Source organism: Lemur catta, chromosome 10 (genome assembly GCF_020740605.2).
Source record: "Lemur catta isolate mLemCat1 chromosome 10, mLemCat1.pri, whole genome shotgun sequence".
NCBI lineage: Eukaryota > Metazoa > Chordata > Mammalia > Primates > Lemuridae > Lemur > Lemur catta.
In genome coordinates, this window is record NC_059137.1 from 56467491 (window position 1) to 56482674 (window position 15184).

Below are 15184 nucleotides of genomic sequence, written 5' to 3' on the forward strand. Positions count from 1 at the left end.
CTTTGTGGTATATCTTAAAATCTGTATACATTGCCACCCTTTTTAGTCCTTAGTGAGAGTTTAATTACTCATAAACTATAAACTATTAAATATTAATTTTCATACTTTGTTGAGTTTTGCAAAAATATCAGGTAAAATTCTGATGGATGGAGCTTTGAATTTGCCAGATTGCTTGAGATAATTGTCCTAGTTATATGTTATGATTTCATATTTGAATATCATAGTTTTGTTATATGTTATGATTTCATATTTGAATATTATGTATCATTTCATTTAGTTTTTTAACTAAATTTTAATTTTTGATTTTTAATCTTTCTAAATAGATAATATTTAAACAAAATTCAAAAAGCAAAAAAGCATATCTATTAAAATGTCCCCCTCTCATTCTTGTCTTCCCTTTTACAGACAACTACCGCTATTAAATTTTGTGTATCTTTTCAGAAGATACATACTTAATTGTTGAAGGTCATATATTTTTTTAAAATGTTATTATTACTACTATTGGGATTATGCCTCTCCTATAGGTTAATTTTGAGAAGATCACATTTTGTCACATTAAGTTCTTTTGATGCAAGGACATGGTATGCCTTTTTGTTTAAGTCTGTGAAGTTTTGTATCCTTTAGGAATTCTGCATATCTTCTCCTAGATATTATAATTTTAATTTTGATCACAAATGATATGTGTCCTTCCACTATATCTTCTAACTCAGGTGTTAGCAAAATATTTTTCTGTAAAGGGCCATTTAATAAACATTTTAGGCTTTAAGGGCCAAACGGCCTCTGTTGCCATTGGAGTGCAAAAACAGCCATACACAAGTATTAAATTAATATGTATGGTTTTGTCTCAGCACAACTTTATTTGGATAAATAGGCAGTCAACCAGTTTGGCCCAGGGGCCACAATTTTCCCATCTGTGTTCTAAGCAGTTCTAATGGGTTGTTTGAATTTTAGAAAGCTATTGGTCTCTGTATATCAATTTTGTACCCTAACACCTTCCTGAGTTGTTTTTTTATTGGTAGTATTCTTTTCATTATTAGTAGTACTTTTTCATACACACACACACATATAAATATGCTCTGTTCTTTATTGGTTATCTCTGTTGGACTGAAAGACTTCAAAATCTTTTGATATTGTTCCATGACTCTTGATGCTTTTTTTTTTTTTTTTTAATTTTACCCCATTCATTTTTTCCCTCTCTGTATTTTAGTTTGGGTAACTTTTTCTGACATAACTTTGATTTTTTTTGTTAGCTGAATTGTCCATTTATGTATCCACTGAAGGAATTCTTGTGTTTTTATTTTTAGCGTTTCCATTTGACTGTTTCTTATAGATTTTATCTCTCAGCTAAAATTCCCTATCCATTAAAACGTATTCTTCATCTTTTGTACTAGATCTTCAACACAGTTCATATAGTTATTTTAAAGTCCCTATCCAATAAATCTAAGATTTAAATCATCTATAAGTCTGGTTCTATTGATTATCTTGTCTCCCTTTTGCTTTTTTGGTAGATTTTCTAATTTTTGATTGAATGACAAACATCAGTATATAGATCAGCAGAGACCAAGGCAAATAATATTCATGCGTGGAAATAGGCATCCATACCTCTTATTCCATCAGGCTATTAGTGTGAAGGGTTGAGATAAGCTAGTTAGAAGTAAAGCTAACATTCCAGCTCACACTTGATCTCCAGAGATTATTCTAAATTATATTAGGTTGGTGCAAAAGTAATTGCGGTTTAGGATGGTGAATTTTAAATCATTATAACTAAGCTCAAACAGATCTTTATCAATCAAAATAGGAACCATTACAATTAATACATTTTTGCCAACAAGAAATGTTTGTTTATTCCTTTAGCTTAAAAATCCATGCTTCAGGATTCCACGAACTCTGTTAAAGCATTTTCTGCATCCAGTTGGTTGTGGAAGCGAGATGCTTGAAGAAGTGGAAGTTGGTTGGCAAGAGGTCAGGTGAATATGGCTGATGAGGCAAAACATCTTAGCCCAATTCACTCAACTTTTGAAGCGTTGGTTGTGTAACATGTGGGAGCGAGTTGTCATGGAGAAGAATTGGGCCCTTTCTGTGACCAAAGCCAGATGCTGGCATTGCAGTTTTTGGTGCATCTCATAGATTTGCTGAGCATACTTCTCAGATGGAATGGTTTTGCCAGGATTTAGAAAGCTGTAGTGGATCAGACTGGCAGCAGACCACCAATCAGTGACCATGACCTTTTTTACTGGTGCAAGTTTGGCTTTGGGAAGAGCTTTGGAGCTTCTTCTCCATCCAGTCACTGAGCTGGTCATCACTGGTTGTCGTATAAAATCCACTTTTCATCACATGTCACAATCTGTTTGAGAAATGGTTCGTTGCTGTTGTGTACAATAACAGAAGATGACACTTCAAAATGACGATTTTTTTTTTTTATTTTTGGTCACCTCATGTGGCACCCACTTATTGAGCTTTTTCTCCTTTCCAATTTGCTTCCAATGCCAAATGACCATAGAATGGTCAACCTTGAGTTCCTCTCAACTTCTCATGTAGTTGTAAGAAGATCAGCTTTGATGATTACTCTCAATTGGACATCATGAACTTCCAATATCCAGCCACTGTGTTCCTCATTTTCAAGGCTCTCATCTCCTTTGAAAAACTTCTTGAACCACCATTGCATGGTACGCTCATTATCAGTTCCTGGACCAAATGTGTTGCTGATGTTGAGAGTTGTCTCTGTTGCTTTAGGACCTATTTTGAACTTGAGTAAGAATATGGCTCAAATTTGCTTTTTGTCTAACATTATTTCCATAGTCTAAAATAAATATAAAATAAACATCAAGTAATAACTCATTAGCAAAAAAACAAAGCGAGAAATGTGCATTAAAATGATATATAACATAAGCACATTTATTTAAGAATGCATTCCAGTATCAAACAGCAACTCTCAACAATGCTAAAACCACAAATACTTTTGCACCAACCTACTATCTTATCCATTTATTTGGCAGGAATCTTTTCCTTCTGTCTTTTTTTTTTTTTTTTTTGAATTCTGGCTGTTTGTCCAACAATATCAGCAATCTGTTGAACTTATGTTTTTGTCTAATAGTTTTCTTTCTCTTTTTCTCATTTGTTGGAAGCAATATTATTCCCTACTTTCTACATCCTAGAGGAAAGCAAAAAGCCTGTGACATTTTTTTCTAAGAAGATATATTAAATTTACCTTTTTCAAATAACTTATTGTATAAGAAGAAATATTAATTAGTTCCACATTTAGATAGGCCTTTAATGTTGTATTTTTCTATTGCTTCTTCAAACTAGCTTTGGTTTGAATTATAACCATAATCAAACCCTAAATTTTCTTCCTTCTCACTGCTATATTTAATTACCTCAAAGGGAAATAACAACAAGTTATATTCATGCTGGAGAATTATTAAACAAAATGAGAATCATCAAAAGCTAATTGATATTTCTTCATTTGTATTCATGGCAATTTTCACTATATTCACTCTCTTGTCATTTTTAAACCATGTTATTATACTTTAATATTTATGAACAAAGGCTTAAAGAGGCCTTAAAAAATCACTAACCCCGCCTGTTTCATAATGTTAAAGTCTGTAATTCCATGCTATTCATGATATTATCACGTTTGTGGACTTTTTGGTTTTTTAACATTAAAAACTTAAACATAGATCTGTTAGTATAGAACTATGTGCTTTCTTCATGCATCTAAGTGCTTTTCCTTCAGACATATCATTGAAATCTGATATAAACTTATTGGGATGCCAATGGGGGTCTGAGGTAAGAGCATATACCACATACTATTGTACTTTTTTTTGTTTATTAAGCCAAGATAAGCATTTTGGGCTTCAAATTGGTGCTTTCTACTCTGAACCTCTCAGTGCCTTACAGCAGGGAACCCCGACCTATGGTGAGTTGTATAATTATCTCATTATATATTACAATGTAATAATAATAGAAATAAAGTACACAATAAATGCAGTGCTCTTGAATCATCCCCAAACCGGTCCCCCTGACCCCCCCCACCCAGTACGTGGAAAAATTGTCTTCCGTGAAAACAGTCCCTGGTGCCAAAAGGGTTGGGGACCACTGCCTTGCAGAACCTTATAAACAGTAGGAAGGCTGGGAGAGAATCCACCTGTCAAGGTCCTGAGCTGATACCACCAAAGCATAATCTGCAAACTTCAGAGATTTTATAAAACTATATGATGTTCTTACATTTTTAAGTTGACATCTGAGTTTTATTTACTATTCATGTAATACTCATAAAATGTTCCATTTTAACAGTATTGTATATTTTTATGTGGTTAAAATATATCTGCTAAAACCTTGTATCTTCAGTATTAGCTCATTCAATTTATGGAAAAATGTCTGACCTAATTAAATGGCAAAGTTAATCCTCATTGCCAAACCAATCACCAAATCAAATTTGCTGTCAGAAAAGACTGATTTTGTTTTTTAATTTGAATAAATTTGTTATTATTCATCATACATGCAGACATTTCAAGTGTGAACTGTTTGTCTAAGATAGGCAGCTGGATGGCTAGCTGGAGAAGAGGGCACAGAATCTTGCCCTTAATAGTTTACCACCCAGATACTGCATGAAGAGTGCATATGGTGACACAAAGTATTTGTTTGAGTTTACTGCAAGGCTGATAATGATCTGGGGGGATGCATTCCATCTCTTTTCAGATCCAAATTCACTTAATGCTAGTGGTAATAACTAACTTTATGGAGGGCTTACTCTATGTTAAACAATACTCACAGAAAGCTTATGGATTTGGTATTATCATTATCCCCATTTTAATGCAGTAAACTGAAGCTTAGGCATAGTAAGTAATGTGATCAAGGTGATACAACTAATAAACGTTGGCATCCAGGTAGATTGACTGCAGAACTCATGTATCCACAGACTCTATTGCCTCTTCCAAGAGCCTTTCCTTATTATCTCAGCAGAAATCTATTGCTGTGTATTTTAGTAGGTTGATGTAATGTAGAGCAGTGCATCTCAAACTTTAATGCACGTGTAAATCTCATAGAGAATTTTGTTAAAATACAGGTTCTGTTTCAGGAGGTCTTTGGCAAGGTCTGAGAGTCTGCATGCCTAACAAGTTCCAGATGATGCAGTCTCAGGTTCCCACTGTGAGTAGCTCAACAGTTTTCAATCCTGAGTGCTCAGAAAAATCATCTAATGCTTGCCCGCCGCTAAAATTTGGGAATGGGGAAAAAGCATGTGAATTTTGAAAAGCTTTCACATATTATTTAAAGTAATAGCTAGAATGAGGAACCACAATTAAATTTTTATGGTAAACTATATGAAGAGTTGGAAAAAAGAAGGAACCTAGAGGATTTGTCTTAAAACTTACCTAGAGAGCTAGAAAAAAATGGAAGGGAGTTAATGCATGTGGTTAAAATTAAAGTCTACCTTGGCAAGCCACATTCTTACTGTGCCTACAGGGTGCAGCCCTCTCAACTGAAGAAATAATAATGTTTGTTTTGTAAATTGGAGTCTGTATATGTGGGGATGGTGCAAAAAGATAGTGCTAACTGAAGGGTGGGTTAGAGAAGATGTGTAGGTTGAAGAAATCGCACAGATGATTCTGATAGAGCTTTCTCCTATGCCTGGAAAATCTCAGGTTTTGAGCATTTACTATGATTGCTTTTTCAATTGTATGTAGTGTTTCAAGATTCTTCTCCAGTTTTGCATCTCTGTACCCATAAATATAGTAAAAATATCTCAAAAATGAGATTTATGAAATTTTCTCTAGTCTTCCTACTGAATGGAAGAACTCAGCAAGTTTCTCATTCATTGCATGCTGGATTTATTAATTTATTCATTTAACAATTGTTTGCTATGTCAACAAATATTTTTTATGTCAAATAATATGGTAGAAATTAGAGCTGTAAGACTCAGTTCCAATCTTCATAGAGCTCACAGTCTAGTTAAGGTAAAAAGGGAAGTAAAAATCTACCTGCCATAACTATGCATGGAAGTGTTTTGAGGAGTTTTTTGAAAGAATGTCCAAGACTCCAGAGAGAAGCACTCAGCCTAGGAAATTTACCCTGAAGTTAGTGGAATAATTTGGTCTAGATTGAGAAACTACCTGGGGTTCATTTAAATGAACTTTGAAACAGCTAGTTAAAAGAAAAATCAAGTTTCTTTAAGCCTGTTGACATTCTTGGCCAAAGAGTTGTTGATCTCGAAGTCAAAGCACTGCTATGGAAAGGGACACAAAATAGAATGTTCTACTTGCCATGTGCATTTTATTCTCTGTCCACATAAGCACATAGGCGATTTCTTTAATAGCAAAAGAAAACTGTTTTTTGCAAACGTTTTGACATCCTTCAATATAGGCCACCTGTGCATACTTTAGAGGACAATAAAATGTTTTTAATTGGTGGTTTTATAATGTGAATACCTCTAGAGTTCTGAACAGCTTACAAACAATACATTGAGGCTGTATAATCATTACATTTTTGTTGTAGATCACATAAAACAAAACAAAATCTCTGATACATAAAACATATATATCTCCCCCATTTTCTCTGCAAGTTAAAGATACTGGGCAAGCCTACTTGTGGTTGCCTACTTGTGGTTCCATAATGTAATTGGAAGCAAATTGTCCAAGGGGTCACAATTTCTAAATTCTATGATGTAGACAAGTCTATTTATAGAGCAATCAGAACATGAGCTGTCCCTCGTTACAGAGACCAAAGCAATTTCAGAGGTATGGAAAGCCTGTGTTCACTTCTCAATTTTCACTTAGTTCACTTAGTTGTCCATTCCAGTGGAACACATTTAAACTGAGTAGCTGATTAGAAAACCGCCAAAAATAAGATGTATAAAAATACAAATAAAAAGTCCTTACTGTATAACAAATAACATTTTTTCACATCAATATATACTTTCTTAGCTCAAGGTAAAATGCTTGCTCCTAAACTACAAAATTGTAATAGGAAACACCTAAGCTTATGCTCTCCTATGAGCGCCTAGGCACTCGGTCTCTAAAGAGATATAGCAAATGCAACTTCTTTCTTAGCCAAGAAAGTTGGGTTTAGAATGCTAAAAAAGTGAGTGAGGAATTAAGACAATTTTCAGAATACATCAGACTAGGTCAGTCTCTGTCCAGTTGTCATCAAAACACCTACCAATTTTTAACTTAATTGCTGTTCCAAAAATTTAACCATGTTAGTGTGTGTGTGTGTGTGTGTGTGTGTGTGTGTGTAAAATGATTATTCCCTCCTGGTGGAGTAATTAAATACTAAATTTATTGGAATTTTCAAATGTACTTTCCAATATCAGTTTGGGGTATGTCCCCTCCTAATCTTTGGGCTAGGTTGCATTATGACCTGCCAAAGGTGTACATGCCTTAACTGCAGAACCTGTGAATATGTTGTTACCTTACAAAGGCAAAAGGGGCTTTGCAGATGTGATTAATTAAGGATCTTACAATGGGGCGAGTACCCAGGTGAATGCAATGTAATCACTAAGATCTTTATAAGAAGGAGGCAGACGGCTCCCTTAGTAGCAGGAGTAGTGGTTAGGGATAGGAGGACGAGTGATGTGAGTAAGGGGCTGCAATAAGACAAGGAACGTCGGTGCTTTTTAGAAGCTGAAAAAGGCAAGGAAGTGGCTTGTCCCCTCAGAAGCTCCAGAAGGAACCAACTTTGTTGACACCTCGACTTTAGCACAGCGGGACTGATTTTGGATTTCTGACCTCCAGAACTGTAAGATAAAATTGTGTTCTTTCAAGCCACTAAACTTGAAATAATTTGTTGTAACAGCAGTAGGAAGCGAATACATTTGTAGATGGTACAAATAGGCGCCCAAGTAATTCATATTAAATGAAGGGACTAGATAAATTTAAATTCAGAGTGCTAACCCAAAAGAGTAATGTGGGAATAGCAGTAAGTTTCACCATAGCCTGACTGTAACTGTCATGACAATTACTGAGACAGAAAAGTCCGAAGGGATTCTGTAAGTCTCCCATTAATTTTTAAGTTGATTCCTTTTGAAAGGAAAAAGGGGCAAGCTCTCACTCTTTGCCAGAGAAGTAAGGAGGAAATGTGTATGTTAAACACAGTTTAATGGGGCCCAAAGTGGGAAAACTGCTGGAAATGCCAACGTACACTTGATCATTTTCTCTGTGGATCACTTACTGCCAAATTCTATATAGCCAAATAAATAACACATAGTATGATTTTTACATACTGTCAAATGCTGCAGATACAGCTTGTATTACTGGAGAAAATGAAACTCATTTAGATGAAACAACTTTCAACATGTGGAATTTAGTAGATTTTTTTCTAATTTCCATGATTTTATTAACTATGTTACTAAAGTTCCAGTATGTTACGAGCAACGTTTCCAAATAAAGTTTTACTTATGAGATATTGTTCACAAGTTGTGAATTTGTGACCCATCCCAAATATACCCTAAAGCAATAAATATTTATACTATTTAAAATGTAAGTACATGAAGGGAATATGGGATAAAGTTACATTTTTAAAAATTAGTTGATTCTATTACGTGAGTCCTAGATTATGGCTTTTCTCTAAAGAAATCACGATAGCAGCTTGGTGGTGCTATTTGCACAGCCACCACCAGACCAACACAAGTACTGTCAAAGCATATTAAATGTTTTCTATACATATGCTAAAAAATAGTTTCTCTAATATTCATACAGGATCCAAAGCAAATTAATTAAATCCTGTGCTGCAATGTAACTCATTAGTTTTTAAACCTGAAATCATCAGAATTGAGAAGTTTTATTCTATTGCTGTTTTTAGAAAATTCAAAATACCTGCAAAAGTAGAGAGTATTACGATACTGCTTTCAGCTTAATTTTATTATTACAAAGTTAATATAATCTCAGCTTCAGTAACCATCAACTCATGTTGGCCTAACTTGTTTCTTCTTTTACCCCTCCTCAAAATACACCTACACCACTAGCACCTGGTGTTTGTTCCAGACCTACTGAATTTAAATCAGTGAATACTTATTTCAAAGCTCTTCCTCCAGCTGATTCGGATAATCAGCCCGACTTAAGAATTACCACCTGAAAGGAAATTGTCTTCTCTTTTTGTTTTATTTTTATATTTTCCATTATTTTATTGTTTACCCCATGATTGTTCTACATATGGTTTTTTAATTTCTTTTTTTGAATACTGAATTTGTAAAAGTCCTTTAGACAGGGTGACAAATGGAACTTACTAGAAATTTCTTGTCTTTGTAGGTTGGTACTTTAGAGTGTCAGTTATTCCACTAAATAAAAGATACTGAGATCTTGAATGACATTTTATTTAGTATATTTAAAAGGGCATTTCATGAAGAATAAATTAATAGCAACAAAGCAGGTAAATTTAAAATCTGTCTGCATTTAACTACCAGTTACTTAAAAAAACAGCAGATTGTCTAAAGTAGAGACACGTTTCATTGTGACATTCCAAATCCATTTTTCTCCAACTCATGGTTTCTTGTGGCCTAGGGCAATGTAGAAACAGTGGTATTGACATCCCAGAAACTGTCGCTTCACATTTGGCTAAACCCAGCTATTGGATCTGACCAGGAGCTCTGTTAGTCAACCAGCAGGACTTCTGGTGAATGGCCTTTTTTTTAGGTTCTCTGCCACTGCCTAAACAAAAGTCTGTTTTACAGATCTATATAAATCTTTTGCAAAAATCTTTAGCCTATCTGCCCTGTGTAGGGGAAGAGGATAATTTTTTCCCCCCTACTGAGTACATACCTGCTGCACTTAGAGTTATGTTTGAAGTAGTCTCCATCCCACCAGATGAGATAATTCAACCACAAAAGTAATCCTTTTAAAATAAAAATGTTTAGGACACCTCTTGCCTAAAATCGTTTGGTGGTTTCTCATGGTCCTTATAATAAACCTTCAATTCTTAACATGGCCTTATAAATCCTGTGTGACTTAGATTGCGTCTACCTCTTGGCCTCACCCTGGATCTTTGTGCACCAGCCCCTTAGCTTGCTTCCTGTTTCTGAAATACGAAGTCTGTTTTCCACCTTAAGGCCCATACAGGCACCATGCAGCACTTGTCCTCTGAGTTCTACTGAATGACAGTTCCCTGGATGTATTTTTATCATCAAGGAGTAGACAGGTGAGAAAGCATGGGTAGCAAGCTGGAAGAAGAGGCATAGAAATGCTACAGACGAAGAGAAACATACACGGTTTCTCCTTCCCTACCATAGCTTTCTGCAAGCAATAGAACCAAGCTGGGGTAGGGAGACTTGTTAATTTGAGGATGTTTGGAGTTTTTTGGTATTGCAAGGTTCAATACTTTAATTACAAGTTGGAAGGGTGTTGTCACTTAAAATGACTGTAGGATTTATTATTTCATTCAAGGTTGATCAGAGAAGCCATCCAGGGGCAGTGAAGGAAGCAGCAGATTTAATGGGCCATAGGCATTAAATGTAAAGTGTTTTTTTTTTTTTTTTAATTTCATTCCATGGTCTGTGCTTACAACATAATATTTACACTGGATTAGAGTGAGAAGTCTTGCAAGTGACTTGTTAATGCTTTTCGCTCCCGAGGGCAATATGGACTTGAACCTCTGGCAAATACAGAGGTTAAGATTAATTTGCCTTTTTCTCCAATGTATTTCATTTTTTTTTAAATTTCAGAATATTATGGGGGTACAAATATTTTGGTTACATATACCGCCTTTGCGTTGCCCAAGCCAGAGCTGCAAGTGTGCCCATCCCCCGTAGAGTGCTTTCTGTACCCATTATTAGGAGCTTACCCCGCCCCTCCACCCACCTCCCACCTGAAATCGTTAATGTGAAATTCATTGCTGCCACGTTTGACTACAGTACTCTCCTTAGTTAAAATCCTCCAGGGACTCCCCATTGGTAGGACGAGGAAAGAAGAGAGCTTATTGAGGCCACGAGATCTTAGAGGAGTTGACCCTTGCTAGTTTCTGGCTTTTTCTGCCCCTGGGGGGCTCCAGCTATCCTAGCCATTTTTCCTTTCTTCAAATGTATAGTTCTCAACTCCCTGGAATCCTGTTTCACCCCTCATCTCTTCACCTAACTAATTTCTATCCATCCTCAGGTCATAGCTCTAATTATCATTTTCTCAGTGAAACTTGAATGTACACATTGGATGTTTTGTTAGGACCAAGAGCTTTTGTTTAATGGCATGACACTTGCAATTTTACATACATTTGTGCAATTACTTGATGAATCTCTCTCTCCCACTTAACTGTAGGATCTGTGAGGCCAGGATCCTATCACATGTGTTTGCCACCTTATCATTGGGCAACTACTACTACTTAGCCAGTAGTAGTTGCTCAATAAACAATTTTGAATAACTGAATTTATTCAATTAGCACATTCTTAGTTCTGTATCCTTGATTCTTCATTAGGTTTTCTTTCCTCCCTTCTCTCCCTATAATGCCAAACTAAAGACTGAGATGAAGGGCCCTGTGCTGACATACTTTGTATGTTGTTTTTTCAGTGCCCTATCTTCTCTGCAGGAGAGGAAGAGTTCCACCTCCCTTCTGCCCTCCCCCCCATCCTCCTCATTTAGAAAGAAAAGTTCTAATAACATGGTAAGGAAGATTACCTCCCTCTTCCATTCTCAAAACACAAAACCAAACTAAATCAAAGACCCACTCTTTAGTGCTCTCTGCTGCTTCCCAAGTAGTGTTCTCTGGACCACTATTGTGAGATTATTGACTGGTTGCTTTTTGCTTTTGCCTTTAATGCTTTGTTGCCAATTTGAATGGCTTATAATTACATATGCAAACATGTTTTCTCAATTATTCTTTAACCAATGTATTTAAATCTCTTGCTGTTACATTTACTCAATGTATATCTTAAAAAATGTGCTGCTTAAAAAGGCAGTGCAAAATGAAGTTTTAGGGATTGTACTACTCAATGAGGCTAATAGAAATGTCATTATTGCTTTTAATCAAATCAACTCCGGCACTATCTAGTTTCTCGAAGTTGAAAAACGTGTGGCCTTCAAATGTCCTAGTGTAGTGCACATGTTATGTAGTCATTACTCAGAATTGTGGCTTCATCAAAGAATAACATGTTCTCTTTAAAAATGTAATAAAATCTTTTTATATTTTAAAATACAATTTTACCTAATGCCAATCTTAAAAGTACTGGGCCTGTGTACATTTATACTCATTATTATAAGCATTAGAGAACATTTTTCACTATGCCTTCTAATCTGAATATTTTACGCAAAAGCTTATCTAACAAATATCAAATTCTAAAGTTTTGTGAAAAGCTATTTTTGTTAATTTAAATATCATAGTATCAGTATACTTAGAACAAAGCTTCCATCAAATATGCTTATAAAACCTATTAATTTTTGCCATTTCTCACGCATGGTATGCTTAAACAAATTTTGATTTAACAGTACTTTTTGATTTACTTTCAACTTTTTTTACACTTTGAATGTGTATAAGTCAAAAATCCTTAATGATTTTGAAATAAAAGGGAAAGCACATTGGAAACCAAAGCTACCAATGCTGTTAGTTAGGCTTCTCCTTAACTGTTCCAATCCTGATACAATTTTTAATTCTGTGACTTTAGGACAGTCTCTTTAAACCCTATGAACCTCAAGTTCCTCATCTAAAAAATGAGAATTTATCTTTTAGTATCTCTGAGAGGATTAAATGATGCAACATGTAAAATTACCTGGCATAGCTTCTAATACATAATTGTCTCTCAGTAAATGTTTTATTCCTTTCCTCTCTCAACCTCTGCTCCTGCACATTTTCAACATATAAAGATAACTTAAAACAGGGTTGGAAGAGGCTTACTGATTCCAGGCTGTTCTCCATTTATTTTCCTCTGCGGGTGACTTCAACTTAGCACACATTCTAGTAGCTAAGGGCCTTACTTACTACAAATTGGTCAACTTAATGCTAAGAATACTACTACTAATGATGATAAGAATTGCTACCACTCAGTATAGTACATGTAATCCTCACAATAACTTTATGAGGGAGGCACTATTAACATCTACAATTAACAGATAATAAAATTGAGACAATTGACACAATGAGTAGCTGAGAGATTTGTCCAAGAATGTTCAGGTAATAAGTCATAGGCCCCAGGCAGTCTGACCGTGGAACCTGACTCTGGAACCTTATGCTACATTGGCTCTCCTTGCCCCTCTGCCGGGTAGAGCACGGGGTGGAGATGCCAGCCTTGGGAGCCATGCTGCCTGAGGTCAAATTTCTGATGTTGCCACCCCTATCTGTGATCTTGAGTCTCTAAGCCTCTCTATCGAGTTTATATTACATCTGTAAAATGGGAATAGCATTTATCAGAATTCATTGAAGAAAAATAGTGTTTTGCTCAATGACTAATACAGTGTAAATTAGAAATAAAAGCTAGCTATTTCTGTTAATGGTTAAAAGCACCCATTGACTTTCTCTGCCTCTAAGCCCTCTCTAAAGCATTCATAAGTTTAGGGGGGGAAGTTAGTCTTTTTCCTGCCTCTGTGATCTTCAGGAGCTTTTAACACTCACCAAAGGAGCCTGCAACCCAAAATGACTATTACTCAGATGCTGAACATCCAAACCTTCTCACCCTCCATGACTTTTTCTAAAATAGTCTGTACAGGTTAATGTGACTATAATATATTGAACTGAATAAAGATGATGAGAAGGGAATATCTTTTTTTAATGATTTATAATTTTTATGGACATTCTTATTTTAATAGCTTAGCCATTTATGGAGAATTATTTTTCACTCTGAAACCCCTAAGCTCTACAATGGAAACAAGATATTTTACTCCTAAAATACTTCCTTGCTGGCATACCACATGCCTACCTTAGAAATCGTTTCAGGAAAATTTACCACTGAAAGAATGGAAGGTTGAAACCAACCTGATACGTAGCCAAAGCTGATGAGCACATTTCCTGACCGTACAGGATATGTCAAAAGTGGGGGGAAATCAGGTCAGTAGACACAAAAATTCTGAAGAATAACTGGTGAATTGTGAGTTTAGCAAATATAACTGACTACATGAACTTGGGTGATTTCATAGAATATGTTTTCTTGATACGTTAGGAGTTGGAAAATAAGTCTTTCCTTCCTGTCTTGCTAAAAATAGCCTTACCCCTTTAGTTTTGCCTCCAGCTATCCAAGCAAAATTGGCAATGCAAGGTGCTCTCCTTTTATCTGTCTCTCAAGTCAACAACCCAAAGCCACTAGAGACAATGATGTACTTTGTCTATAAGAAAATGCCAAAGTAGAAAATAGCATAGTTCTATGGAGTCCCCAAGTCCCTCTTGAATAATATAAAGGTGAGTTTCAGTGCTTTTTGTTAGCATTTGACTAAAACCAAACACAAAAACAGAAGTTCTTTTAATTTTAATCTTGACAACAGGTTTTTGTGGTAGGTACTATGACTATTTCATTTGATGAGAAATCTGAAGTTTGGAGAGGCTTACAACGCTTATCTAAGTCACACAACCAAAAGTTTGAACCAGATTGTCAACGCAGGTTTTTACGGTTCCAGTGACTAAGTTTTTAGTCTTTCTGAACTCACAGGAAACCAGAGTTAGGTCAGAGGAGAAAAGGCAGAGTAGGCAGTGGGACAGACTAATGTTGTCTTTCCTTATACTATTAGATTTATAGATGTTTCTGAATCTCCTTAGCATAGCGTATGAGGTCCTTTTGAATCGTCCTGTGGTCTACAAATTCAAACTCATCCCCCAACGTTATCTCCTTTTCCTGATTCATACTCCAAGCTCAACTGAGCTGTTTCCTTTTCTGCTAATACTGCTTGAACGATTCCCTCTTAGAAAGCCTCGTCCTCTCATACGGTGTTCAAATCACACACCGTTTCTTAGATGTCCTTCCTATTCCCCCTCTTTATCTGCTCCAACCACCCCAAAATAAAATTGGCTTCCCCCCAACCTAAAGTTCTATAGCATGTCACTCCTCGTGATTGTCTGACTCTAACATTTCCAGAACTAATATTCTTCCTATTTTTAAGAGCAGTTTACCAAAGTTTATCTACATTTGGAAAATTTTGCTTATTTAGACTGTGTATTGTGTGTGTGTGTGTATGCCTGTTTGAAGATGACAGAAAGTTCTTCTAAATTTACACATTGTTGGAGTAGGTTATTAAGACCATTACAGGTTTACAGATTCTAAAAACCAAAATAGAATTATGAATGTTAC